Genomic DNA, 27303 nt, shown 5'->3' on the forward strand with positions numbered 1-27303 from the left:
GATAACGATGTGATTATGAACAAGTGAGTAAAAGGACTTATTAGCCTGCACCATCTAGAGTTTCATGCCATAACTTTGTATTTAACATGTTACAAAGTGAAATTCTAGCTTCTGGATAAATGGCCATACTAAAGCACAACTTTGTCTAAAACAAAACTTGTAGGGACTATTCGTTATTTATTTAAGGGGCCACCGGAGGAGTTTTGAAATCTGTAGTCAAAAAAGACTTGACCCTCCTTTCGCCAGTAATACATTTTTCTATGACCCTCCAAAATAATTGTGATAAAAGGCATGACCCTCCCCTGGAAAAAGGCATGAAATCTTTGCGCTTGGCAAAGATTTTCAGATAGCCATTGTTGTTTTACAACCATGACAAACGACTAAACTCCTGCTTTCTCATCTTACTAAGGCTGTAACGATAGACCAAACCTACCATTCGGTTCGTATCATAATTTTTTATTTTAGATTTCATACGGATTACATAAGCAGAGAGCAGTCTGTTTTTCGTTTTTAAATGTTCTGTTTAAAAGTAGACATCAAGTTTCTATATATTTCTCAAGTCTGTGAGGCAAGTACATTATACGCTGAGTCTCGGTTCATTTATGAGACGAGAGTCCAGTTCACGCGCCGGCGACTCCGTGTCATGATGATCTATTTTCTACTATATTTACTTCTTATTTATTAAATCCAGGCAATTGGTTGATGAAACATTAATTAAAATTAAGAAACAATTAATAAAAAAACAAAATTTACTTGAAAGAAAGGCTTTGTGCTTTCTGAAGTCGCTTTCAGAGCGTTCATGTCCGTAACGGAGAACTGTCACGTCCGTAACATTGTTTTTTTCCTCATAGCCTGAATACGAACACAAAAAATAAAATAAAAAATAATATTTTATGTTCTGTGGAGGCTGACCGTTCTTCATCCAGTTATTAGCCTACTTTTGTTTTGCGCAGTGTAGCCTAATTCGTAGAATTATTAAAACATATTTTGCCACCTAAAAGTTAAAGATTTGTTGTGTCACGTCACATGTGTATTTCGCTCATATTAAATATAAAACGCATGTGTAGACTGATATTTTTCTAATGTCTGACTCCTTCATTAAGGGATATGGATATATAAACAGATTCAGTATTAAATGCATTTTCTGATAATTTATATTTCAAGCTTTGACTCCAAATGTCCATAACGCTGGAATTGCTCAATTTGAAAGAATTTATCCTCAACTATTTTTTTTTTTGGTGTAGGTCTGCGTATTTTATTATGTTAACTTAAAATAATTCTAATAGTAATTTGAAAATGTGGTAGCCCTACGTCTAACACATCACACTCCACTGTTATGGTGGCAATTTCAGTAGATTTACTCATTAACATTGTTGTGGAAACACAATAAGAATGGAAACTAAAATATGGTAGTATCGTGCTACAGCGCACATTCTATCAGCTGCAGTTCTGGCGCCTCAGTCCCAGTACACTCAACGTACATTCATATCACATGTTAATGCAGCGGTAGAGTTACACTCACAGGACACTGCACTTATTCGCAATCACAAAAGTTCATTATTTGCTCGTGCTTTAAAGCTATGCCGGGTAAACATTTCATTGGCGTTCTGTACATCATGCACTTTTTCTGAGCGCGTACTGAAGTGCGCGCGCACTGTCAGACAGCGTCAAACTGGATTTTTTTTGGGTCAGACCCATCTGATAGGGGGACCGAGCCCGAGAGATCTACATAAAGCTACATAGAAAGAATATTCACCAAACAAGCCTCTTTCTGAAATTCTGCTGTTTTCATGAATACAAAAGTTGGGTGACCCTCCCCCTAGACTAAAAAAAGTTGAATGACCCTCCCCTCAACAAAGAATAAAAAGACATGACCCTCCCCTATTTTCCTCCGGTGGCCCTTTCCATAAATACTGAACGGTCCCTTATAAATTGTGTGTGTCAAAAAGAAATATATTTCTAAATTATTATAAAATGGTCAGTATTACATTTTGACAAGGTCAAATTATCAGTATTGTGATGTGGTTGGACTGTTTTGAAGGAACATTTTCCAAGCATGCCTCAGGGTGACTGACTTTAAAAATACATGTTCCTGAGAAAAAATCCAATTAAACAATCATATCCGCAGGAATATATTTCATCAGGGGATTTCTGGGGGGCGGGATTTAATGTTTGGTGGGGGATTTAAAACAAAATCCCAATATTAAACAGCCCAAAGACTTACAGAAGTACATACAAATGAATGAGGATAGAGTTATGTGAGAGTGGTCAGAACTCATGAGTCATGATCAAGTAAATGTTAAAAATTCTATGGCCTGGTTTCACAGACAGGGCTTAGATTAAGCCAAGATTAGGCCTTTTAAGTAGCTTTTATAAATGTGCCATAGAAAAACATTACTGGTGTGAATCTTGAGACTAAACATTGGCACTGACATAATTTAAGATATGTCAGTGCAAGATGGTTTCAGTTAAGACAGCTCAAACATGCATTTCAATCTGAGCTTAAGTCTCATCTGTAAAACCTGCGTTTTACCTTATGATACTCAAATCTAGTTTGAAGCTCATGAGAAATGCTTTAATTAAGACCTCTATAATCAATTTTTCAATGATGTCTGGGTGAACATGCTTAAGTGTCAGATGGGTTTGGCTTTTGAAATATATTTATTTCTCAAAGTCACAAACAACATTCATCAAAGATGTACTAAAAATGATTATATTAATAAAGGTGGAAAATTAAAAACATGTTGAATAATAGTCGTGTCATTTTAAATTGCAATGCCGCTGCTCAGCACCCCTAGTTCCCGCAGCCATTCCCCAACCATACTCAATATGATGGGGTTAGTAAGAAAGTTGAAATCCTTAGCCTCATCTATAAACGAAACCTAAAACCTCCCCTCAAAATCTCCTTGGTTGATAGGAATGTGATTCTGGATCAGCGTATCATGTGAAGTAACTTGCACAGCATCCCGGACAGAATCCATCTATTACTGCCCTCACAAATAATCTACTAATATCAGCCCCTCCACTGCAGTTCTGCAGGGTTTCACATTGAGGAAAGTTCCTTGAATTGCTGCTAGGTGGCAGTGGATACTTGGTTAGTTCACATCCATTCATGCAGATGCAGTCTTGCACAACAGCAGCCGGTGCAGAAGACATTAAACGGATAGCCCTGATCATTACTATTGCCCATTAAATGCATCTCTCCTCTCCTATGCATAGACATATTACTATGCATGAAATCTAAACAATATTAACATACCCTTTCATTGGCTCCTAACATTTATATTTATCCACAAATCCATCAGTTTAGCTTCAACAAACGATAACTGCGTTGTCTTGCAGTGGGACTTGTTGTTTATCTTAACTAATTAGCTCCAGGTAATTAAATCAAGTATTCCAGGCAAAATGGATTGAAGAGTTGCTCTTTTCTTGATTGCATTGATTAATGTGTAACACAATTCAGTTTGATTATACACCCTGAAAAGTTATTTACACCATTTTAATATTTTGAAGATGGAATAAAAATTAAACAGGGTTGGTTTAAATGGTGAAGCAATATATTATGCGGGCAGGTTTTCATAGACTCCCATCCGGGATTCACATCTGCTTTAGCTGAGCACTTATGTATCCAAATTCTACACTTATTGTCATTCATGAAGTTGCATCTCCATTGAGTACAAGCACCTACAGTTCACAGTCGAGTTTATCGACAAACTCGCTCATATTTCAAAGACATACGACCCAAAACACACAGGCCGGCTGGCCTATGAAGCTTCATCCATCTCCTCCTGTGTGAAGACCCTGCAGTGACCTGGAGATAAATCGCGTGTTGAGCCTTGCGAGGATCTCCAAGGACAGAATTAGATCAGCTGGCAAAAGTCAGCACTCATGAAATATGGAATAAGCCTTTGCTCATCAGTGGGGCTCAGGGAGGATTTACCTGGGAGCCAAGGTCTATGCATGCAGACACGCTCCTGCATTTACACAGGCAAGGTGACGCAGTGACGAGCTGGAGCAGTAGCCGGTAGGCATGAGGTGCGTAGCCACAGGAGCTATGCTAGCTCTTTTGAGTGGGTTTGTGTTTGTTTACTGTTCAGTGCTCTGTCCCGCTGAGCTTCCTCCATCCAGTGTGCTTTACTGTGCTTGCATTCGACAAACAATGAGGAGGCGCTGGTTCCTTTGAAGCCCCTGTCCAAGCTTTTTTTAGGACACTGAAACAGGGAACGTTTTCACCTGAATGTTCGGTAACAACAAGGATAGCAGAGACCTCCAAATCTCTGGTTTCCAGAGGATTTGATATGCTTTCTATTTCTGAACTGATGTCAGTCTTGTCCATGGCAGCAGTAGTAAGACGTGCGAGGGCGCATGGGAGAATGATTCATGACAAGCATTCTGGGTAAAGTTACGGAATGCCAGCGTATGCCATTTAGATGTCAGGTTACAGGTTTGCTTTACCATAACATTGACCTTGGAACACAGGGAGACTGTAAACCCAACATCCAGAAACAGAGCATTTACATATAGAGCATGACAGGTGCTGGATAAGACACGCTACCAGTCATCTTTGTGGAATACCTTTGATTCGAAGGCTTCTGCACTTCAAAAAAACACCTACTAATTCATTTTTGTCGTGTGTCAAGCCCTTATAAAATGTGAATATATAGAATGTACACTCTATAAAATTCTGGATTGTTTCAATCCATGTTTAGGTCATATGGACAAACCCAACTGTCGGTTTTAAAAATGTTAATTTTTTGACCCATTATTTGACCCAAACATGGAGTGTAGTTAAGATGAAAAATTAGATGTGTAAGACTATTTCAGATAATATATCTTGAATTAGGCTTATGATTTTTCTTACGAAATATATTTGTATTATAAATTTCTTAAGATGATTAAACAAGTAATCATGCTTAGTAATGCACTTACAATGAAAGTGTATGGGGCAAGACATCACACTGAAATAAACATAAAAATACATTGTTTTGAAAGTATGACCAAAACTTAAAACTTAAACATGCTAGTGTAAAAATAGTCTGCAGTTGAAACGAGATTTTAAACTACACTAGAACAATAGGCTTATTGTTTTAATTACATGTTTTGTATGGAATAATTATTAAAAGCGGCTGTAGATTAAACACTTTACAATACCTTTCCCCTTATGCTTCCAATGTAAGTGTATTATTGTATATGTAAATACCATTTTTATTTGTACAAATTGTTGGATGAGTCAGAATTATTGTACTGTAGCAATTGACAGATGCTGTCAATAGAGTTTAAAGCCAAAGTTTAATGAAAAATGAAAATGCCATCATTTACTCATCATGTTGTTCTTAAACCAAGTTAATCTTCGGAAAAAAATCCACGCAACCAAAATTTTCAAGCTTCACAAAGTACATAAAGGCAGGGATCGTAAAAGAAATCCATATCAAATGAGTGGGTTAATCCATGTATTCTGAAGATACACTTTATACGATGAAGAGGTTTAATTTAGACTTATATTCACATATAAACATTGATAAACACACTCACATAGAGCACATGAAACATGGTAAACGGAACGACTTTATATCACACAATTCTGACTTTATAACTTACAATTGAGACTATATATCACGCAAATGCAACTTTATATCACTGAATTGCAACTTAATATTATGCAATTCTGACTTTATAACTCGCAAATGTGACTTTATATCACGCAATTTTGACTGTTGCAATTTTTAGTTTTTTATTCAGTGGCGGAAACAAGCCTCCAAATGTTCCTGTGCAAGCATAAGATTCTAAATCATTTTACTCCTAAAACTTTAGACCATTAGAGAGAGAGAACTCAAGCAGTTAAGGAGGTGAGCTGTTGAAAGCAACATAATTGCTGTATGACAACATTTAAAAAACTTTATTTTATTCATTTTTGTGACCTGAAGAGTTCTATTCCACCAGCACTGAAATACGTCAGTGTAGCCAATTTGTCTTTGTCACTGTCTCATATCTAGTTCTACACAGGCGGTGCTTTCAGAGGGTCAAGATCTATGTCTGCTCTCCCTGCAATTCTTTGAAATAATGGCTTGAGTATAATATTCAATAAATTGTCAAAAGAAAAGTCTCATAATAATATTCTTCAGGTGTAAAATCAGTGGTCATTTTTGGTGCTTTTCAGATAAATACCATTAAAGAGGCACTTTGCAATTTTATTGGCTTGATCGCAATCATGCTTCTATTTCATTTTGTCAGAACTGCCTGGGTCATTTTGACAGATCTGTTGAAGCAGAAATTGTGAAGATGGAATTATCTCACAGAGTTGTCATCGCCACTGACCCACAGCGTGGGCAGAAACACTGTAACCCCAAACAGATCTCATCTAATCAGATTTACAGCGTTGGTTACATACAAACTTACTGACCCCTGAGCTGCTGATGCACTTGTTATTTTGGTTGACATGTTATATCCACAAGATCTCTCTTTAATTGCAGGGTCAGTTCCCCTGTAGGAGCCTAGAAGTGTTGTTTGCTAGTATGAAGGGGTGAAATGAGTTCTGAACATATTTTCGGTTGGGCTACGGGCCAAGCTTTGAAGTTATTTCGACAACACACAAGGGGGCTTAAGCATATGCTCTTCCTTTAAAATAGGCAGATGTGATACTTTGCATAGTATCACTCTTCTCTGGACACCAAAGAGTCTGTCAGGTACTTGTCTTTAAAAATATAAGCTAGAACCTTAGAAGTCATTAGACAATACATATTCAGTTACTTTAATTTGAAATCCTCCTGCAACAGTGCAAAAAACAAAGCAAATGAGTGCATTTACATTGCTAATGTGTTTACACGGCTCAACCCCCTAATCTGCATTAATGTGGGACTTGTGAGACAATTTTAAATAAATAAACAAACAAATGGGTGATCCATCTTCTCCTGGGTCATGAATATGTAATTTAATCAACTGCAGAATTCAGGTCATAGCTTCCTCCTATGTATGTCTTGACACAATGGGTTAAAGGCCAGAAGGCCATAGGAGAAGATTATTAATCTTAGTTTTATGTTCTTGATGTGTTGAAAGGCTCTCAAACAAACATCATCTGCTGAGGTCAGCAGACAACGTTATTATAGTTCAGGATTACTGACCTCTCACATTCTCAAGATGGCAGCTTGCGTTATATGATTGATTTAAATAAGCTTATTTCCTCATGCATGATTTAGCTCACCACGGTTAACTGGATATTTATACATTTTAGAATCGGTTTAAATCACAGCAAATCTAGTTCCCATTTTCTCCCCTCGACTCTCTGATTTAGTCTGTTGCTGTAAGAAACATGATGCATTATTTGTCTGCAGAAATTCAGTGGAAGTACTTCGAAGTATCTCACTGACCAGACGACGACCGAGATGTGGCAACAATTAGAAGCATATTGATCTTACTTTCCTTCAAAAATTAATGGGCCATGTAATTTAGACAGTGCATTGCTGTTTATGGAACACTGGCATGTTTTTGCCCTTACAAAAATAGCAGAAAAATAGTAACCTTCTCTTTCAATAATGCATATTTATTGCAGTATCTTTCATAGGCAATCAATTATTCAATACTCTTCTGTTCCTATTGCACGAGTTTCTTAGTAGTGGTGGCTGTTGTCATATCAGCACAAGTGAAAATATTAGTGCCTTGAAGCTTTGCAAATTTAAAAGCACAACCACAACTACATGAGGAGACAGAATTGGGACGCGAATAATGATTTCTCTGAGGTGATATCAAGCAGAAGACAGCAGAGATCCTCCGGCACCATTGTCTCATTGTTTCTTTTGTTACAGTGCTGTGTGTCACCTGTTTTCTCCACTTGACCCATCAAAACCTTTGCACTCTCAAACATTAAACATAAAAAGTTAACTAGGGAGAAATAACCATCTTTATAATGGTTCAGGAAAGCCTGCACTCAAGGGGCCTCATTTATAAAATGCTGCGTACATTACGGTAATTTCTAAAATGTGTGTACGTGTTATTCAGAGAACAAAATAATGTGCGTATGCCTCTCTTCCAGATGTGGAATTTATAAATCGCAAATGATCTTAAAATTGTGTGCAGCTGAATGACTTCAGATCTCTGCCTTGTAAGTGACAAGTGTAAGTTAACTCTTTCTAAACCAAAGTTGTCAGCCTGCGCCAGCATTTTTGATTATTTTCACAAAAATTTCATGACCCTCAGAATATTTTGTTGTATGAATATCTAAACATGATTGTGACGAACGTCCCGAGCACTCATCAGCGTTGCCCTGGGGAAAGACGTGAAGCCTCGAGAATTCCAAACGGGCGACCGGGTTATGGTGTTAGTCCCCACCGTGGCCTGTAAGTTCCTGGCCACTTGGCAGGGGCCATATACAGTGGTGGAGAAAGTGGGTCCTGTAACGTACCGAGTACGGCAACCTGGGAGACGGAGCCCTGAGCAGCTATACCATGTAAAACTGCTGAAGAGGTGGGTGGGGACCAGACAACAGACCGTAGCCCTTGCCACCGTCGAGCCCGTTCTGGTGGACACCAACCCCGCTTTGTCGGGGGAACAAAAGGCTGAGCTGCAACACCTGATTGGTCAGTTTTTGGATGTGTTCTCTACAGTCCCCGGGCAAACCAGTCTGGTCCAACACGACATTATTACCCCGCCGTGGGTCATCGTGAAGCAACGGCCCTACCGCATTCCAGAGGCTCGACGGCAGGCTATCGAGGAGGAAATTCAGCAAATGCTGAAGTTGGGGCTGATCGAACCATCACGCAGCCCGTGGTCCAGCCCGATCGTCATGGTCCCGAAGCTAGATTGCATCCTCTGCTTCTGTAATGATTTTTGCCGCCTCAATGAAGTCCCGGAGTTCGACGGATACCCAATGCCCCGGGTGGATGAACTCCTAGACCGTCTGGGAAGGGCCTGGTATATTTCCACTTTGGACCTGACGAAGGGTTATTGGCAAGTACCCCTCTCCGAAAGAGCCAAACCGAAAACCGCCTTTTCGACTCTAAATGGGCACGGGCAATATCGGACCCTTCCCTTCGGCCTTCACGGGGCGCCGGCCACGTTCCAGAGGCTTATGGACATCATCCTTCGGCCGTACCAGCAGTAAACAGCAGCGTACATTGATGATGTAGTCATCCATTCGGAGCGTTGGGAGGACCACCTAGACCGTCTGCGGAGGGTGCTTACAGATCTTCGAAGGGCTGGACTCACCGCCAACCCTCGCAAGTGTCACCTGGCCCACTTTGAGGCAAAATACCTGGGCTTCCAGGTTGGAGGGGGCCTCATTAAGCCGCAGGAGAAATAGGTTAAGTCCGTCCGAGCCGCCCAAAGACCCGGAACGAAGAAGGTACGGGCTTTCTTGGGCTTAGCGGGATATTATCGCTGCTTCATCCCCAACTTCTCCTCGTTAGCCACCCCCCTGACAGACCTAACCAGAAAGGGACAGCCTGAGCGCATCGCCTGGGGTCTAGAGGCAGAAGAGGCATTCCAGCGAATCAAGTGTGCCCTGACGGAAAAAACTGTCCTGCACGCCCCCGATTTCGGCCGCCCCTTTCTGTTACAGACGGATGTGTCCGAGACAGGATTAGGAGCCGTCCTGTCCCAAGTCACAGAGGGTGAGGAACATCCTGTATTGTTTATTAGCATGAAGCTGACGAAAGCCGAGAGGAACTATGCCACGGTTGAGAAAGAGGCTCTGGCCATAAAGTGGGCAGTCCTGGAGCTGCGTTACTACCTGCTCGGCCGTAAGTTCACCCTCTCACGGACCATGCGCCCCTTCAATGGATGGCCAGGGCCAAGGACACCAACGCCAGAGTGACGCGGTGGTTCCTTGCACTCCAGGACTTCTGCTTCATCATCCGCCACCGAGCCAGAGCCTCCAACGCAGACGGACTCTCGCGGGTCTGGTCAGCCTTCGCAGGTCTGTCAGACGTCCCGAGCACTCATCAGCGTTGCCCTGGGGAAAGACGCGAAACACCTGTGCCCGCTCATCATGGCTTGATCGGCCACACCTGTCACCAATTTCCCACACAGTCATTTAAGCAGCATGAGGCTGAACAATTGGAAGACTGGCGTTTTGAATGCTGAGAACTAACGTGTCGTCTCTTGTTCTTTCCAGAAACCAGCGTGTGACCGAGCTAGACCTGATACGAGCACAGCACCGATTCACTGCACCAAGGAAATCTCTCACAGAGAGCACCGCACCACCTCAGCAAGCCACTCTTCACTCTTCACCTACCACTTGTTAATAAATACATTTGAGCTCTCCTTGTCGCGTGATACTTCCACCCCGTCACAATGATATATATTTTAAAAGAAAGAACAGACAATCTGCTTTTTAACAAAAAAACTGTTTTAGTCTAGCTTCATATATTATTTTTTTTATCAATACTTAAATGTGGTAAGTTTCATAAAAAAAAGCAACATTTTGAGCAAAAAGCTGAAAAAATCGCATTTTTATCAAAGTCTACATCCGGATCAGATGATCAAAAAAGATGGAGTAGATCCATCAACACCCCTAATCAGGGCTCAACATAAAAACAAATCTCCACTGGCCCCCAGGGCCAGTAGATCAGAGTTTTGCTGGCCCCTTCTATATTTTTACTGGCCCTGAAAGAAATATAAGGAAAAGCACTTTTCCATTAAACTGTATTTATTGTATACTTTGGGATTCATTTTTCTTGTCCCCTCACAATGACAGTAAACTAATTATTACATGACTGATGATTAACGTTACATAGGCCTATTTTAAAAATGGCGAAATTAGACAAAAGTATATTAGTTTGCCTGATTATTTTTGTCATTCGTTTAACATTTATCACTTAAAAAATCTGTCAATGAAGAAAAAATGAAGAACGCGCTGAATCTGATTCTATAACAAGACTGAAGCGAACACGAATTATGCTTTTTGCATAACGGCTCGGTCGGCTTTTGTTGGACATTTCCGGCAAACGAAAGAGTACATGCCCTCATCGCCTTTCTCCACCCAGGTGTAATGTGTTTTCCATGACACTAGGAATTAGAGCTGGGCGATATGGCCCAAAAAAATCATATCTCGGTATTTTTTGGTTAATTGGTGATATACGATATATACTGTATGTTCGGTAGCCTACTTTCTACGTTTCTATTTGGATAAAGAAAATATGTATTTATTAAAAAAAATATATATATTTCACATCCTGCTCAATGATATCCAAACAATGTTGATATTGAAGGATAAACAAATATAGGGAAAGTAATGTAGGCTATGCAATATATTATGTGCAAAAAGGTGGTTAAAATCACATTACATTTTAATATTGTAACATTACAATCTAAAAACAAAAATATTGCTTTTGTTTTTAAAATGACTAAAGGCTAAACTAAAAATGAAAATAAAAACAAAAGCACAAACTAATTAGGCCTATATTAGTTTGCATTTGATTACCCCATTATTATGGTCACTTTCTTAAAAACATACTAGTAGATTTAAAATTCCACATATGGCACATGTATTGTTTCCAACAACAAATATTTTAGCAATATGTTTATTTTAGTCAGAATTATTGCGCTACTATTCTATATTGTGCTCGTCTGTTTGGCGCGCATGCGCGCGGCGGCGCTCATTAACGGAAGCTTGAATATTAGCGGAGATTACCTTGCAGAAGCTCGTCCTCTCCTGACAGTGAAATGGACATATTTTTTTGACTTTATAACATTTACAGATGGAGAATATACCTGTGAAATGTAAGTTAAGTACAGAGGAAAGCACCACCACGTCTCAAACGCATTAAACAGCGCAAGTATTAAATCTGTCAGTCAGCAACAGTATCAGAGTATCTGACAATGCAAGCTGCTTTAAACTTGTTAACTAACGTTATATCTTACCAGCTATTTTGAAGCGCTTAGTACAATTTGTCCTAAACATGACACAAGCTTATATTATGTTCTTTCACTGCTGGAGCTCACACTGCGTTATTTTACATATGCATCTGCTTACATATGATATCGCTTGTTTCTGCTTCTTTTTCGCCTGTGTTTTAATCAGGACTTAAACAGGAAGTGCTTACATCTGCTCAGACCCTGACGCGGCGCGAAGCAATTTTCCACGTCATAGACTGTTTTTATATTAATGTTGGGATGGATTTTAGTGTGCACACATTCTAAGTTCAAACCTGTACGTTCCCATGTTTTATAAATGAGGCCCAGGGTCAATACAGATCATTACAAATCACACTGTACGATATGGATCTTGGGTGTGACATTTTATGTAGACTGTACGATGATGACACTTATTGAATCGTAGACTACGACGCAAGTTAGTATAGTAGAATAAAACGTCATCAGCATGCGTTAGTGGTAAACAAATAGACCAAGATAAATTGCACTTTTGCAACTGTGGTTTTATGTGTGGTGAAAAAAGAGAAAGAAGCGAAGGAGGAGAATATGGACGCGGTCATGGCTAAGTAAAAGAAGCCAACTTGGCATGCCAGTTTTGAAAATGGAGCTTGGGGTAAGTAGTTTTAAGTTTTAGCGCCCTGTCGCGTTGATCAATGCGCCATTTCATGTTGCATTTTATTGGATAGTCAAGTCAAGTCACCTTTATTTATATAGCGCTTTTTACAATACAGATTGTTTCCAAGCAGCTTTACGGAGATAAAAGGAAAATAATGTTGTAATAATATTGTTAAATATAAAATTAAATGTCCCCAACTAAGCAAGCCAAAAGCCAATGGCTACAAAGGCAAAGAAAGGCAAAGAAAGGCAAAAAAAGGCGACAGTTGCAAGGAATCAAAACTCCATCAGGTGACAAAATGGAGAAAAAAACCTTGAGAAAACCAGGCTCAGTCGGGGGGCCTGTTCTCCTCTGCCCAACAAATGAACAGTGTATGATTATGATTCAGGCAGCGTAACAGATCAGAAATTAGAATGTATCGGAACATTATATTATGCAGTTCATTTGGTTGAAGATCGGAGTCATCACTCATATGGAGACGAGTTTGTTGAGGATCAGTGCCGATGGCTATCGTGTCGATGAAGCCTTCACAGGGGAGAGTCTAGTTGACACAAGCTCTGCTGACACTTCAGTAATGCGTTGTGGTCGTGTCCAGGCGAAAGTCCACCATCTGAACTGGATACGGCCCGGGTCTGGCTAATTACAGTTAACCTCGGAATAAACAGAAAGACTAAAATTAGTGTAGATGCCATTCTTTTTATGATGTAGCGAGTACATCAGGTGTTATAGGAAGTGTCCCCGGTTCCGGCTGACCTAATTTATGCAGCCTAATAATCATTTAACTGATTTGAATAACAGGAATGTATAGTGTTCTATGTGTATGCCAGGTTGAAGAGATGTGTATTTAATCTAGATTTAAACTGACAGACTGTGTCTGCTTCCCAGACAATGCTAGGAAGACTGTTCCAAAGTTTAGGTGCTAAATAGGAAAAGGATCTACTGCCAGCGTGTCGATTTTGATATTCTAGGTATTATCAACTGCCAGAATTTTGAGGTTGCAATAGACGTGAAGGACTATATTGCGTTAAGAGCTCGCTCAAGTACTCAGGAGCTAAACCATTTAGTGCTTTGTAAGTAATCGGCAATATTTTAAAATGTATTCGAATAGGGAGCCAATGCAGTGTTGACAGAATGGGGCTAATATGGTCATACTTCCTGGTTCTGGTAAGAACTCTAGCTGCTGCGTTTTTAACCAGTTGTAGTTTAAGCGTGCAGGGCAACCAACCATAAGAGCATTACAATAATCTAGCCTTGATTTCATGAACACATGAACTAATTGTTCTGCATTTGTCATTGAGAGCATATGACGTAATTTAGATTGTAATTTTAAGATGGAAAAATGCAGTTTTACAGATACTAGACAAGTGCCTTTCAAATAAAAGATTGGTATAGAGATACAGATTTTTATGTCAGCTTTGCATTCTGTTAATTTTGTGAATTGGTTAGTTTCGACAGGGCGTGAAGAAATATAGAGCTGAGTATCGTCAGAATAACAGTGTACATGCTACCCTTAGGAGATATCATAAGGAAGCATGGCATTAGTTTTCAGAGTGAACAGCAGCGGTCCTAGTATTGAGCCTTGTGGTACGCCATACTGAACTTTTGATCGATAAGACATCTCTTCATTTACTGCTACAAACTGATAACGGTCAGATACGTATGATGCTAATGCAATTCCACTAATGCCAACATCATTTTCGAGTCTATTTAAAATAATGTTGTGGTCATATTATCAAATGCAGCACTAAGATCGAGTAACACTAATAGAGAGATACAACCACTATCGGATGATAAGAACAAACCATTTGTGACTCTAATGAGAGCTGTCTCAGTGCTATGGTACGGTCTAAATCCCGACTGAAAATCCTTGCAGGTACCATTTCTTTCTAGAAAGGAACATAGTTGTGAGGATACTGCCTTTTCTAGTATCTTTGACAGAAAAGGTAGATTTGTGATCAGCCTGTAATTGACTAATTCTGTAGGATCAAGTTGCGTTTTTTTAACAAGTGGTTTAATCATAGCCAGCTTAAAAGTTTTTGGTACGTTTCCTAAAGACAAAGATAAATTAATGATATTAAGAAGAGGATCTATGACCTCTGGAGGCATCTCTTTCAATAACTTAGTATAGGGTCTAACATACATGTTGTCGATTTAGAGGATTTAACAATTTTGGAAAATTCTTCCTCCCCTATAGCAATGAATGAATATTTTTTCCCTCAATGAGACTACAATGCACTGCCTGATGCGATACTGTAGTAGATGGTTCCATAGTTATAATTTTCTCCCTGATATTATCAATCTTGTAAGTAAAGAAGTTAATAAAGTCATTACTGCTGTGCTGCTTGGAAACGTCTGGGATTGAATTTAGCCACAGTTTCAAATAAATACATAGGGTTTTGTTTATTTTCTTGTAATAGGGATGCAAAATAAGCAGATCTAGCAGCTTTTAAGGCCTTTCTGTACGCAGTCGTGCTCTCTTTCCATTAAATGCAAAAAAAAAACCTCTAGTTTTGTTTTCTTCCAGTTGCGCTCCAAATTTCTGGCTGCTCTTTTAAGGGCCTGGGTGTGCTCTTTGTAAAATGGCGTTGGATTTTCTTTAATCTTCTTTAAGCGTGTGATGATTTATAATAGATAAGATAGTAAACTGTCTTTTGGAACTAATCATGTTTCTGACTCTAAAAATCTGATCTTCAGATTATCTAACCTTATGATAAACTTTTACCTGACTTCCCATTTGGGTCTAATGTTATGACTAACTCTTACCTGACTTCGCCTTTTAGACATCCTAACATTCTAGTATTTGAACCAAATGTACAGTTCGAATCTAGTGAAAACTCATGACTTTGGTTGTGTGAGTGTAAAAATAACGAATATGGGAAATGAAACTAGACAGAGGTCTAAACTTGAAACCTTTTGGTTACCTAGTAACAAGAGGGCTTGTCTATGAAGAACCAATCAAATTGTGGGGAAATTATGTAATGTTTCATGTCAATTTGCCATACCCTTATTCTATAAAAACTGTTGTATTCGTGTTTACTGGTGGGATTCTCCCGCCGTGATTAAAGCATGTTCGCAGGCATTGTCTGAAGTCTGTCAGTTATTATAGCTGCGCAGCAAAGTTAGGGTTATTAGGCTCAGCCGACGTCGATGTGTAGACGCGCTGGAGCATAGGATTGGGCTCAGCCGCCGTCGATGTGTAGACGTGCTGGAGCATAGGGTTAGACTCGGCTGCCGTCGATGTGTAGACGTGCTGGAGTATAGGATTAGACTCAGCCGCCGGAGATGTGTAGACGTGCTTGAGTATAGGATTAGACTAAGCCGCCGTCATTGTGTAGACATGCTGGAGTATAGGATTAGACTCGGCCGCCATCGACGTGTAGACGTGCTAGAGTATAGGGTTAGACTCGGCCGCCGTCGATGTGTAGACGTGCTAGAGTATAGGGTTAGACTCGGCCGTCGACGTTTAGACGTGCTGGAGTATAGGATTAGACTCAGCCGCCGTCGATGTGTAGACGTGCTAGAGTATAGGGTTAGACTCGGCCGCCGTCGATGTGTAGACGTGCTAGAGTATAGGGTTAGACTCGGCCACCGTCGCTGTGTAGAAGCGCTGGAGTATAGAGTTAGACTCAGCCGCGGTCGATGTGTAGACGTGCTGGAGTATAGGTTTAGACTCAGCCGCCGTTAATGTTTAGACGTGCTAGAGTATAGGGTTAGACTCAGCCGCAGTCGATTGTAGACGTGCTAGAGTATAAATATGCTACGTAGTTAGATTTAGAAAAAAAATCTACCACAAGCACAAAGGAGTTTCTGTCCGAGTTCTAAGCTACCTGGGTTGCTGAGGACATGAAACTGATCAGGAATATTATTAATAAAGCAATCTTTAGAGGCAGAAGTGATAGGTCTAACATATTTGTAACACGGACTCGACTTTGCAGCCTTGGCTAAATGAAGTATACAAAAGACTAGATAATGACCTCAGATGTCATCACTCTGCTGTAGAATTTCAATGGCATCAACATTGATTCAGTCTCGGTTCTAATCTCGCGGCTGTAATCAGCAGCACCTTGTATCGCCCAATCAGCGGATGGCGGGCGGGTGCGGTTTTGAAAATTGGTCAAAAACGTTGGTGCGGATGGATGGCGGATAATGAGTTTTCTGATGCAGTTGCAGATGAAATAATAGCCCATCCGAGCATCTCTAGTAGACGTAGATCGTAGCAGCAGAGACAGTGAGATGATCATGCTAAAATTTTGGCACTGACAGAAAATGATGGCAGACTATCTTTAGTCACAAGACTATGACAAGGACCACCGTTTAGGAACCACAACTAAAGAAATCACCACGATTGGTCAACTTTCGCCTGGGACAGCCCATCATACAATGTGAAACGGCATTAGGTGTGTTTAATTGGGGTTGGAGCTGAACTCTGCAGGACAGTGGCCCTCCAGGAGCAGGATTGGACACCACTGTTGTGTAGAATTACATTAATCACACACTGATTATACAAATCAAATACAAAAACATTCTTATTTGGAGATATTGTCTGGTGGTTTGTACATGTTAGTGATGCTGCTTATGTGACGAGAGTTCCAATCTTTCCAATCATAGAGTTGCAAGACCAAGCCCATACTGTTTTTCGTCTCTTCTGTCTCTAAATTGACAAGAAAGACCAAAACTTAAACCTTGAAAGAACCTTCTGTCGGTTTCTTTGTTCCAAATGTGCTTTGGATTCAATGAGGAGCTTCCTGATTAATCTTATTTCAGATTCTGACGGGTCTCGGAAAAACAGATGTGGAAAGATAACTTGGAAAGCGATTATATGAACAGGTGGCTAATATTTGGAGTCTTTGCTAACACCACTATCGCTGGCTTTCACAGCATTTCTCCAGTCTCAATTTATTTTCCACTATGCGTGTCAGCCATAACCCCCCTACAATATAAAGGCAAGGCTGCAATAGGTGAAAATAGTATTATCTTCCATCTCTGCTATCATTCTTTCCGGGTCTGTGTTTGTGTGATTATTTTCATCTAAGATATACTTTCTCCTTTGTCATGAGCAGCCTTTTTTTGCCATAAAAAAGAGGAAGTAGTAAACAAACAAGTAAAACACTTGGGGGGGAATTCACTAAGAATGAATTGTGCCCTCCGATAGGGTCAGTTAAATGAGCAGTCCGCATTGTTTCAGTAACCAGTTCTGTACAGGAATCATGCTAGCCACGTAATGGCCAAAAATTCTATGCTGAACACAATTTTCAAAGTGCAATTCCACGGCACTGCATCTTGCAGGCTGGTTCTGAGTGCTAGAATATGGAGGCGTCACGGTACTTTACTGGGACAGCACATCATCATTTAAAAGTCTTAAAATGCTCTCGACTACACTATGCATTGGGTTATAAATATTCCTCTCCATCATTTGATGATTTTAACAAAAAAACAATGTTTTCTATCATCTGCTTTCGGTGGGAAGAAATAGCACATTGTGAGTTGTGTCAGCCAAATAGTGCTCACTTTTCTGAATAACTGAAACATTCTATAATAATAAGCCTCATTTGCATAGAAAAGATGCAACAAGTGTCTAAAGTGGTGTAACTATTTAGTGAACGCACCCCTAAAATAAATAGTTTTTTGTCAGTCATTGACAAAGAAATTAAGCATGCACATGCTTAAAGCTACCCTGACATGACAGTGACTTTGACATTTTAGATAGAGACCAAGTATTCCAGGGTAGAAGGTGTTTTCGCTTGACTGCTCTCATCTATCACTGCAGTCCAAAATGAGATTCTGTGGAATGGTGAACAAAGGAGCCCATATCATTGCTATTCTAAAAAGGAGGCTGACTCGCTTTTCTCATTTTTTACTTGTTTCTTTACACTTCGCTGCCTGAAACAGCATTTATTCCCAGAAAAGTGGCAAGTGTGGCACTGTGAGTTTTGTTATGTGGAAGTATACTTAAAAAGAAATGGGACGTCAAAGTCATTTCTATCCTTTGTTGAATGGAGCATTTATTTAAGGAGAATGAAACAGTCTCACCAAAAGAGAGAGAAAGTAATAAAAACTTTTATGCAAATGACATGCAGTCCCATAACACTTGTCATGCCGAGCACAAGGATGATGTGGCATGTGATGTATTCGAGGAAAAAAAAATTTTTTGGCCTGAGCTAGTACAGACTGTCACTGTTACGAAAGAATATTTACCTACAAGAAACAAAATGCTGAGCAGCGTTTTGCTGAGAATCACTGCAATAAGTGAAACATACTCAAATGCAAATGCAGTCATGTACCCCCCCCCCCCCCCCCAAAAAAAAAATGGGTGTGCCCCCATTCCTGGTTGCTTTATCCCTTGGGTTGGTATTGGAAGTAGTTTATAATTTTCAGACTGTGACAGCCCTTAAAAAAAGTCCTTCAAGGTTACTTGCATACTCTTAATATTTCTCTGCACAAGCATACAAATTCAGAACTTTTTCCAATTCAAAAGGGCCCTCAGTGGACTGATTGAGGAACCGTGCCAAGCCAAGATGTTATATGCATGGAACATCAAAAACAAGCACCACACATGGTGTGGAATATAAACAACCCATTCTCACTCACAAGGAGTGAAAAACTGAAGCATGGTCAATCTTTGTCACTATTAAGACGCTATAGTCCCTCGAGGCATCACAACACTGTCAAACTATACTCAGTTGCTTTCATTTACTTGCCTTATGCATCTGATCAAGACATTTAATTCTTTGCATGCTTTTGTAAAAGTAGAAATTATATATAGATATTTTGAGCCCCTTTAACCCCCTACCCTAAAGCTAACTATTACACATTATTTGTGTTGCAATCCAAGTTTTCTGTGGCCACACGATATCTTTATGTGAGGAGGAGCAGAGTGAAACTTTTAATCAGTGAAAATGTTCCCATTGTGAACGCAGTCACATCTCATTCAAAAGATAAATCAGAACTTGACGCAATCAGTCACGGGACACATGAGAGTCAATAGCATTTCATATCAAAGCGGCTGTGATGGTTCTTAAAGATGGCAATTTTTGAATGTTTGTGATTTGTGTGTTTTAAATCATCTCAACCCTTGGACGTTTGTTGAGCCCCCCTGGTTGAGATATATAACCCAACCCCTAACCCAGAGGTTCTCAATAAATGTTGTGATGTTATTTGCATCAAGATGTGCATCACCTTTTGGTCGAGATCTTGTATTGACAATGCAGCACCTCCAGCACATCCTAAAGACTTTCAATGAATTTAAGCTCTGGACTCAAAGATGGCAATTCATGTGTGAAAATAATTATTCATGCTCCTCCCAACCATTCTTTTACAGTAGCCTGAAGAATCTTGACATTGTCATCCTAGAATATGGCCATATTAAAAGTCCAAAGGTACACACTCAATACACACTTAGGGGTAGAAGAACTGTTGCCAAACATATAACATGCTAGAAAAATAATAATCTCTGCAGTAATGACCCAGTCATAGACTTTTAACCATTTGCCCATTTAAACCCAAACCGGATTTTTTTTTTTTGGCTAGGCAGTGTATACAGGTATATGTATATTATATAATTGTATATGTAATTTAAAAATTATTTTGGCTGTTCAAATCATACCGCATCATAAATGGTGGAATGACAAAATTTTGCCCTAGTATATAATGTAATGACGATAAATTTCCCATGCCCTTCAGATCAGTCTCTTGACGCTTAAGTAGTTCCTAGTTCATCGATATAGCATCATAGGGGTACCTTTAGTGTCTTAATACCCCCGATAAAGGCATTGACCATGCTTCAGTTTTTGACAACATGGGAATATATACGGGTTAAACAAGCCTAATTAATAACAAAAATGTCTGAAGAACTCAAATATGGCATGAATGAATACAAGATGGCTTGGAGACCTGCAGTTTATCACTGTACTTGTTAAATGGTAAGTTATGCCAAACTAAAAACAACAACAAATGTTTCCTACTAGCAGAGATAAAGTTAGCAGGAGGCTAAATGCCAGATAGACGAATTGCATGATATAATTGTTTTTTTCATGTAACTGCTTTAAGTCCTCAGCTTGACTCTTATTGGAAATGTGTTAGCCTCTGGCTGTCATTTCTCTGTGCTTGTACTGTATCTTACCAACACCCTGGCTGGCTCTGTGTTTGAGCGTCGCACATGAAGAGCTAAGGAGATTAAGACTGTGCTTTGAGGGCTTATAGCAGCATTAGAAGGTCTGAGCCATGTGAGGGAGTCACCCTTTAACACAAATAGCATATCCCACCATTTGATCCCAAAAGAGCCAACAACTGACCCTATCTACTTCTCCTTGGTCAATCCCTTTTGTCGTGTAATCACTCAACAGAACCGTGGGGGCAATTCTTGAATCCTAATCTCAAGAAACACTTGTGAAGACTATTGCCAAGTCTCGACTCAATAGAGTTAAAGAGCGTTCTGCCTGTGAGGTAACCTAAAATGTCTTATTTATTTGTTCATTTGACAAGGACAAGGTTCCTATACCTAAAACTTTTAATCAAAAGTCAGAGAGAAAAATGTAGATGTAGTGTGAATGTCAGCATTCAGAAATCAGATTTTGTTGTGATTTGGAATAAACTGTAGCTCTGTCTGGTGTAATGACCTGGCTGAGGAACTTTGATCGAGTCATTCAGTAGCATCAGTGTCCCAAATCAAAGCCAAAACCTGTGACAGAGCCTCAGGCGTACCCTTTAGATTCAATCAAATGCTCGGCCTTCACAGATGTAAGCATTGATTTGGATACCGTCACACCACATACCTGCTCCTGAGTCAGGTCTCAATTTGACACACAACCAAACCCATGACACTCCCATAAAGTAGGATCGGTCACCTTACCTCTTTAACACATTTCAGATGATTCTATATACGTGAGTGTAAACTTTTAGGTTTAGTTCATTTTTAGATCAAATTATTGTTATTGTAGGGCACAATTGGGGTAAAGGCGCACCAGAGTAAAAGACAAACCAATAGATGGCACAAAAATACACCGCTGCACTCTCCTTAAAATCCCCCTGTAGTCAATAATTGTATCCCTTATAACGCATCTTTGATCACCTAAATTACATATTTAAATGTTTTTTCCTTGAAAAAAAAAATTCTTAATGCCTTAAACTTTTCACCCTTGCATCATTTAGTACACGCAGTTCTATGAATATACAAATTAACCCCACCTCCACTCACTCACACCAGCTCAGAGATCCACTGGTTGAGGGTCACGCATTAATCGATTGGTTACAAGGTAGTTTGTGACATCAGAAACACCAGCGGTTTCAAACCGTGTTTTTGAGACTGTCTTTGGTTTACTGCAGTTTTAAAGAGAAAATACTCAGCAATGGTGTTGACTTATGAATTTGCTCATGGTTTGTCTTAAAGCACATTAAAAACAGCACATAGACATATAAACAACATTAAAAGCTTGATTTTCACCACAGGGGGACTTTAACATCCACGTTTCACTACACATGGACATTTGGCCGATCCTTGATATATCCGCGGGCTGCAACGTAATGTCAAAACCATCACATCAAAAATATTATTATATATGATATTAAATCCAGGGTGAGAATTACACAATGGCCTTCAGGGGGGTCCGATAGTTGGGTGCGGGGGGATGTGCAAATATATATGTATATATACTTACTATTATAGTAATGATCGCAACTTTCACTTGGCAATTGATTAACAAACTTTCTCACATTACAGTGTTGTTGTTAAAGGTGAGGTAGGCAATGTTAGTCTAAAACACTTTTTGCCAAATTTGTTTAAACTGTCTTTATATACCAATACATATCTAAAATGTAAGTACTCTGAAAAGGAGTTTATAAAAATAGAGTGTCTGTAGTCCTCTCAGGGCTGCAATAAACATAGCTCATTATTCCATTCGGACCGAGTGCCCTGATTGACTGGGCGACTGTGACTCTCCCTCGTTGCTATGGCTACCAGCAATGCTGCAACAGGAGCTGCCCACATGCGCGCACTCGGTTGACGCGCTCATTTCGGAAGAGGAGAGGCGCGTACCGACCGCAAGGCACTAATTCTCACAATTATGGCAGAGAAAGAGCAGTCAAAAGGTATTTTATTACCCTTGATTCTGACATGATGTCACTCCATCGCACTGCGCTCCTCTCCGCTCCGCACTGGTAAATGTGTCCTCCAGCTTAGTGTTTGGTATTGCGCGTTCAAGTGTTTTGGGGGCGTGGCATTGGTAGGAGCCTAGAAGGGAGGGGGTGGGAGTTTCTCTGTTGGATTTCTCAGTTTTCTGCTAGTTTCTCAGACTTACCTACCCCACCTTTAAGTTGTGGATATTTTCAGCAAACAGTTTGCAGAACTTTTAGATTAACAGCATTAAAGAGGGCAAATGTTATCATTCAAATGAACTGTGTACAGTACTTCATATTGTGGGTAGACTACTTTCTTTGACACCCCCAACATCTTGTTTTGATGTCCTTTAGGGACCAAGCCGTCTTTAGGCGGGGTCAGACCACGTATGCCTGTCTTCCATTACACCACCCCCCCCCCCCCCCCAAAAAAAAACTCACTCCCATTTGGGTCATGGCACCAATGTAACCCCTTCAAATCTATACTCATCCCACTCTGAGCAGGATTTAAACCTCCGGCATGGGAGGCAGGCACGCTAGCAAGGAGGCTAAAGACTCTAGAATCGAGTCAGTCGCTTGTGCACCTCTTGAGGCCAGTGGAGTGAGGTTTACACACTGAGCCACTTGCTTGACTTTAAGAGTACAATATTTATTGAATAATTTTAAGAAATTAGAATATGTGACATTAATATTGCTCTCAAAACAAAAATAAGAAGCTTTGGGATATGGATGAACTCTCCCATGATGGTTTCTACACAATTCTTACCTAAAAGCCCCTATTATCCAATGACCAGCGTATCAGTTCTGCAGTGCGGGGAGGAAAAACAATTTGAGAGGTTTAACGTTCATTAGTGTCCTTCTGCACTTAGGGAATATCTCCTGCATTTTAAGCGTTTCTTACAATAGAAGCTGCCGCCCAAGGTTTTTAAAACAAAAAAAGAAGGGAAAGTAATTTTCTTATGCAGATCCATATTCAATATTCTCTGTAATAGCAGAGGATTAGTGAGACGGCGTTTGCATCTATTACCTTAGAGATTCAAGCAGCAGAATTGACCTATGGCTCAGCAACATTAATCAGCAGTTCTCAGGTCAGTCAGAGTGTAAAATGGCATTGGCAACATATTTAGCCCTCCAAGGGCTGTCTTGAGATTAATTAAGATGCTTTAGTCAGTGGTGAACTTTTTCCTACAATGGGCAATCAGGTCCCTTGACATTGAACATAAGGGATTTGATATTCCCCATAGGGGATTTGATGTTACCCATAATCAGAGAACTGATGAAGCCACTAGGATGAGGGACAAAAACATTAAAAACCAACAAGTCCAGTTGCTTTGACCAGAACACTATCGAATGAGAACAAAACTTGAACTGAATTGAGATGGATGATGATGCTATTGTCTTCTGTTAAGCTGCATTATAGCTGAATAGAATTTCATAATTGGATAATATTAGATTTATAATTGATGCAACACCAAAACTACTGAATTGACTCAACATTGAACTGACATGAGCTGAATGATGACACTATTGTCTTTTTAGAGCTGCTTTACAGCATAATTTCAGGTAACTATTTCAATGGTCCAATTTAGACATTCTACTAACTATAAGTAAATTTGCAACTGTCAACTTACTCTCATTAGAGTATTAGTAGTATTAACTTAATCTCGATCAAAATAGTTTAACCAAACTTCAAGTTGTCTCATATTTGATGAAGTTTGCATCACTGATTATGTTATTTTCCTGTTTATTACTGTGAAGCTGCTTTGAAACAACCTCTATTGCATTTAAATAAGCACTATAGAAAGGTGACTTGACTTTTAAATGACTTCTGATAGACATTTTAATGAAAACATATTTACTGATTAAATGTACTATCAGGTCAGAGCTACGGCCTGGTGGTAAGCCTCAAAACATTGAGCTGTGGTGCTCTAGTGGACAATGCAGGTTTGAGTCTGCCTCATAACTTTTCTGATCCGGTTCTCTCTTGTTGGTTCTCTCTTCTCCTAACCTCAAATACGAAATCTGAAAAAATGGCACGAGGACAAAAATATTTGTATGTTTCTTCCACTGTCTTTTTTTTTAATGTGATCCAGAAAACCTTGTAAAACCGAAGCAATCTTTTGTCACTTCTTATCATTTCCTATACTCAGCGCCATCCATTGCTCCATTTTCAGCAAAAAATCCCAAAACAAACACATTTATATCCTCCAGATACCTGTATCCTGTCTTACTTTTTCATGCATCAAAAATATAAAAGACCCCATAGGAATGAATGACCCTATACAAGGCAATGTCTGTTTAGATTTGGTACAATACCTCTGATGTCCCTATCGTGATCCAAGCCATATGGGCCTTGAGGACAGCAAGGAAGAAATTAAGGGATCTTAGCAGCGGTTTTATGCAAGTTTTGAGCATTTCTTACATCCTGATCTGAGCAATGAGCTATTCATTAGTGCAATGACTCTTTACTGAATGTCTTTGGCTTGGTTCAGACAGAATGCTGTCATGTGCTGTAACTGGATTACTGAAGCAGCAAGCCATCCAAGACGCAAAGCGAAAGTGGGCAGACTGTGCCATCTCCATGGCAACTATGTGGTCTAATAGGGGCGGCTGAGAACGGATGGAAAGGAATGAGAAAAAACCCAATGCTCTGAAGAAAAACAACTTTCCATGTGGCAGCAGGACTACTTCATGAATTTGACAAAACATGCTAATAAGAAAATGAGCGTTCTGTTAAAAAATGCATATGGTGGGATCAGATGAGTAGGTGAATGCATCTTTTCAGAGTGAATCCGTATTCTCCATAAATATGGAGGATGGATTTTTCAACCATTAATATGCATGAAAAATATATTATAGCCCTTATAGTTGATTCTTTCAACGGCATCCAATGAGTACAAATGAACAAGATAAAAGCTTTAATTATGTCTTCATCATGATTGTTTTGTTACTTACACTGTGCAGTCGTTAGGTTTTCACTGAAGCTCTTTTAAGAAGTGTTGATACAAAGCTTTAGCACTTCACCTAATCAATGGCCTTTTCACTCTCAGTACCATTTATCTGAAAAATCTTGAGCTGATATAATGAACAACATAACTCTTGCAATTCATCTGTGCTTGAAACAACATTACACAGCATTAAAACGATCCAAAAAGTACTAACTAAAAAGATTTTTAAAGCTTTTTTTGTGCGCATGCATGAAATTTGCTTATTCATACCTGCATTTCAAACCAAATGATACACATGTTGTAATAATAATAATGATATATATATATATATATATATATATATATATATATATATATATATATATATACATACATACACATACACATACACACATAACCATGGAAACAAATGGGGACATAATCAGTAACCAAGGAGACCAAAACTAAACAGTGGAGGGACACTAAAGGACTAAAGGACACTAACTAAAGGACACAAACCAGAATATCAAAATAAGAGTCCATAACATTGAACACACTGTACACCTGACAAATGTAACAGTACACTAAGGTTATTTTTGGAATATAATATTTATTACTAAGTACTCTTATACATTAGCAATTGGAACGGCAGACATTATCCCAAGATAAATGGTTAACTACAGAAAAAGTCATATGCTTTTACTTAACATTGCAGTCAATTTATGTCAGTTATATCCAGTTATCTTCTTAGAAAAAAAAACAGTTAGTTTGCAATTTTAATTAATCTTCCTTAACTTTAGACAGTCAGATAAAGAGATTTTAAAATTATATAATTGCCTTCATTTTCCATATTATATATATTCATTTATTTATGGCTGCACAGAGGACCTTCAACTTTACTTTAACTCTACTGTGTTGAAGTGGCATTTAACTATAGGGTTCTCGTGGATCTCTTCCCTATGTAATCTTATTTCCGTCACAGAATAAAAAATAAAATTGCGATTTTTTTTTTACAATTTTTATCTCACAATTCTGACTTTTTTTCTCACAATTGTGAGTTTACATCTCACAATTCTGCCTTTTTTTCTCAGGATTAAGTGATATAAAGTCGCAAGTGCGGATTATAAAGTCAGAATTGTGTGATATAAAGTCAAAATTGCGATTTATAAAGTCAGAATTGTGAGATGTAAACTCGCAATTGCAAGGAAAAAAAGTCAGAAAGTCATTTTGACTTTCACTTTATATTAAGTGGCTTTAAGTACTATGTACTTACATTGAAAAATAAGTACAATGTACTTATTGTGTTCATGTTTTATTGCAAAACACTTTTGCTGCTATTGAGTTGTGATACGGGTAAGGTTAGGGTTTGGTGTGGTGGTATGGGTAGGTATAAGGGTGGGTTAAGGTGTAAGGGAAGGGTCAACTGTGTAATTACATAAATTAATTACAGCTGTAATTACATGCTGGTATTTTTAAAATATGAGTACAATGTAAAAACATGTATGTACACAATAATTACATTGTATTAAATTATTAATTTCAATGTAAATACATAGAACTTAAAGCCACTTAATATAAAGTGGGACCCAGAACTAAAAAAACATTTATACATAAATTCACTAGAGTGTCCACTGTCCAGTTGAAATGAACACTAGGGGCAGTAAATCGCCAACCAGCTTTTAGTCTTCTGCTACTGTAGCCCGTCTGCTTCGAAGTTCGAGGTGTTTTGCGTTCAGAGATGCTCTTCTGCAGACTTTGGTTTGTAATGAGTGTTTTTTTGAGTTA

This window comes from Siphateles boraxobius, unplaced genomic scaffold (assembly GCF_051911475.1).
Source record: "Siphateles boraxobius isolate OS27281-9 unplaced genomic scaffold, OSU_SipBor_1 22, whole genome shotgun sequence".
Classification (NCBI taxonomy): Eukaryota; Metazoa; Chordata; class Actinopteri; order Cypriniformes; family Leuciscidae; genus Siphateles; species Siphateles boraxobius.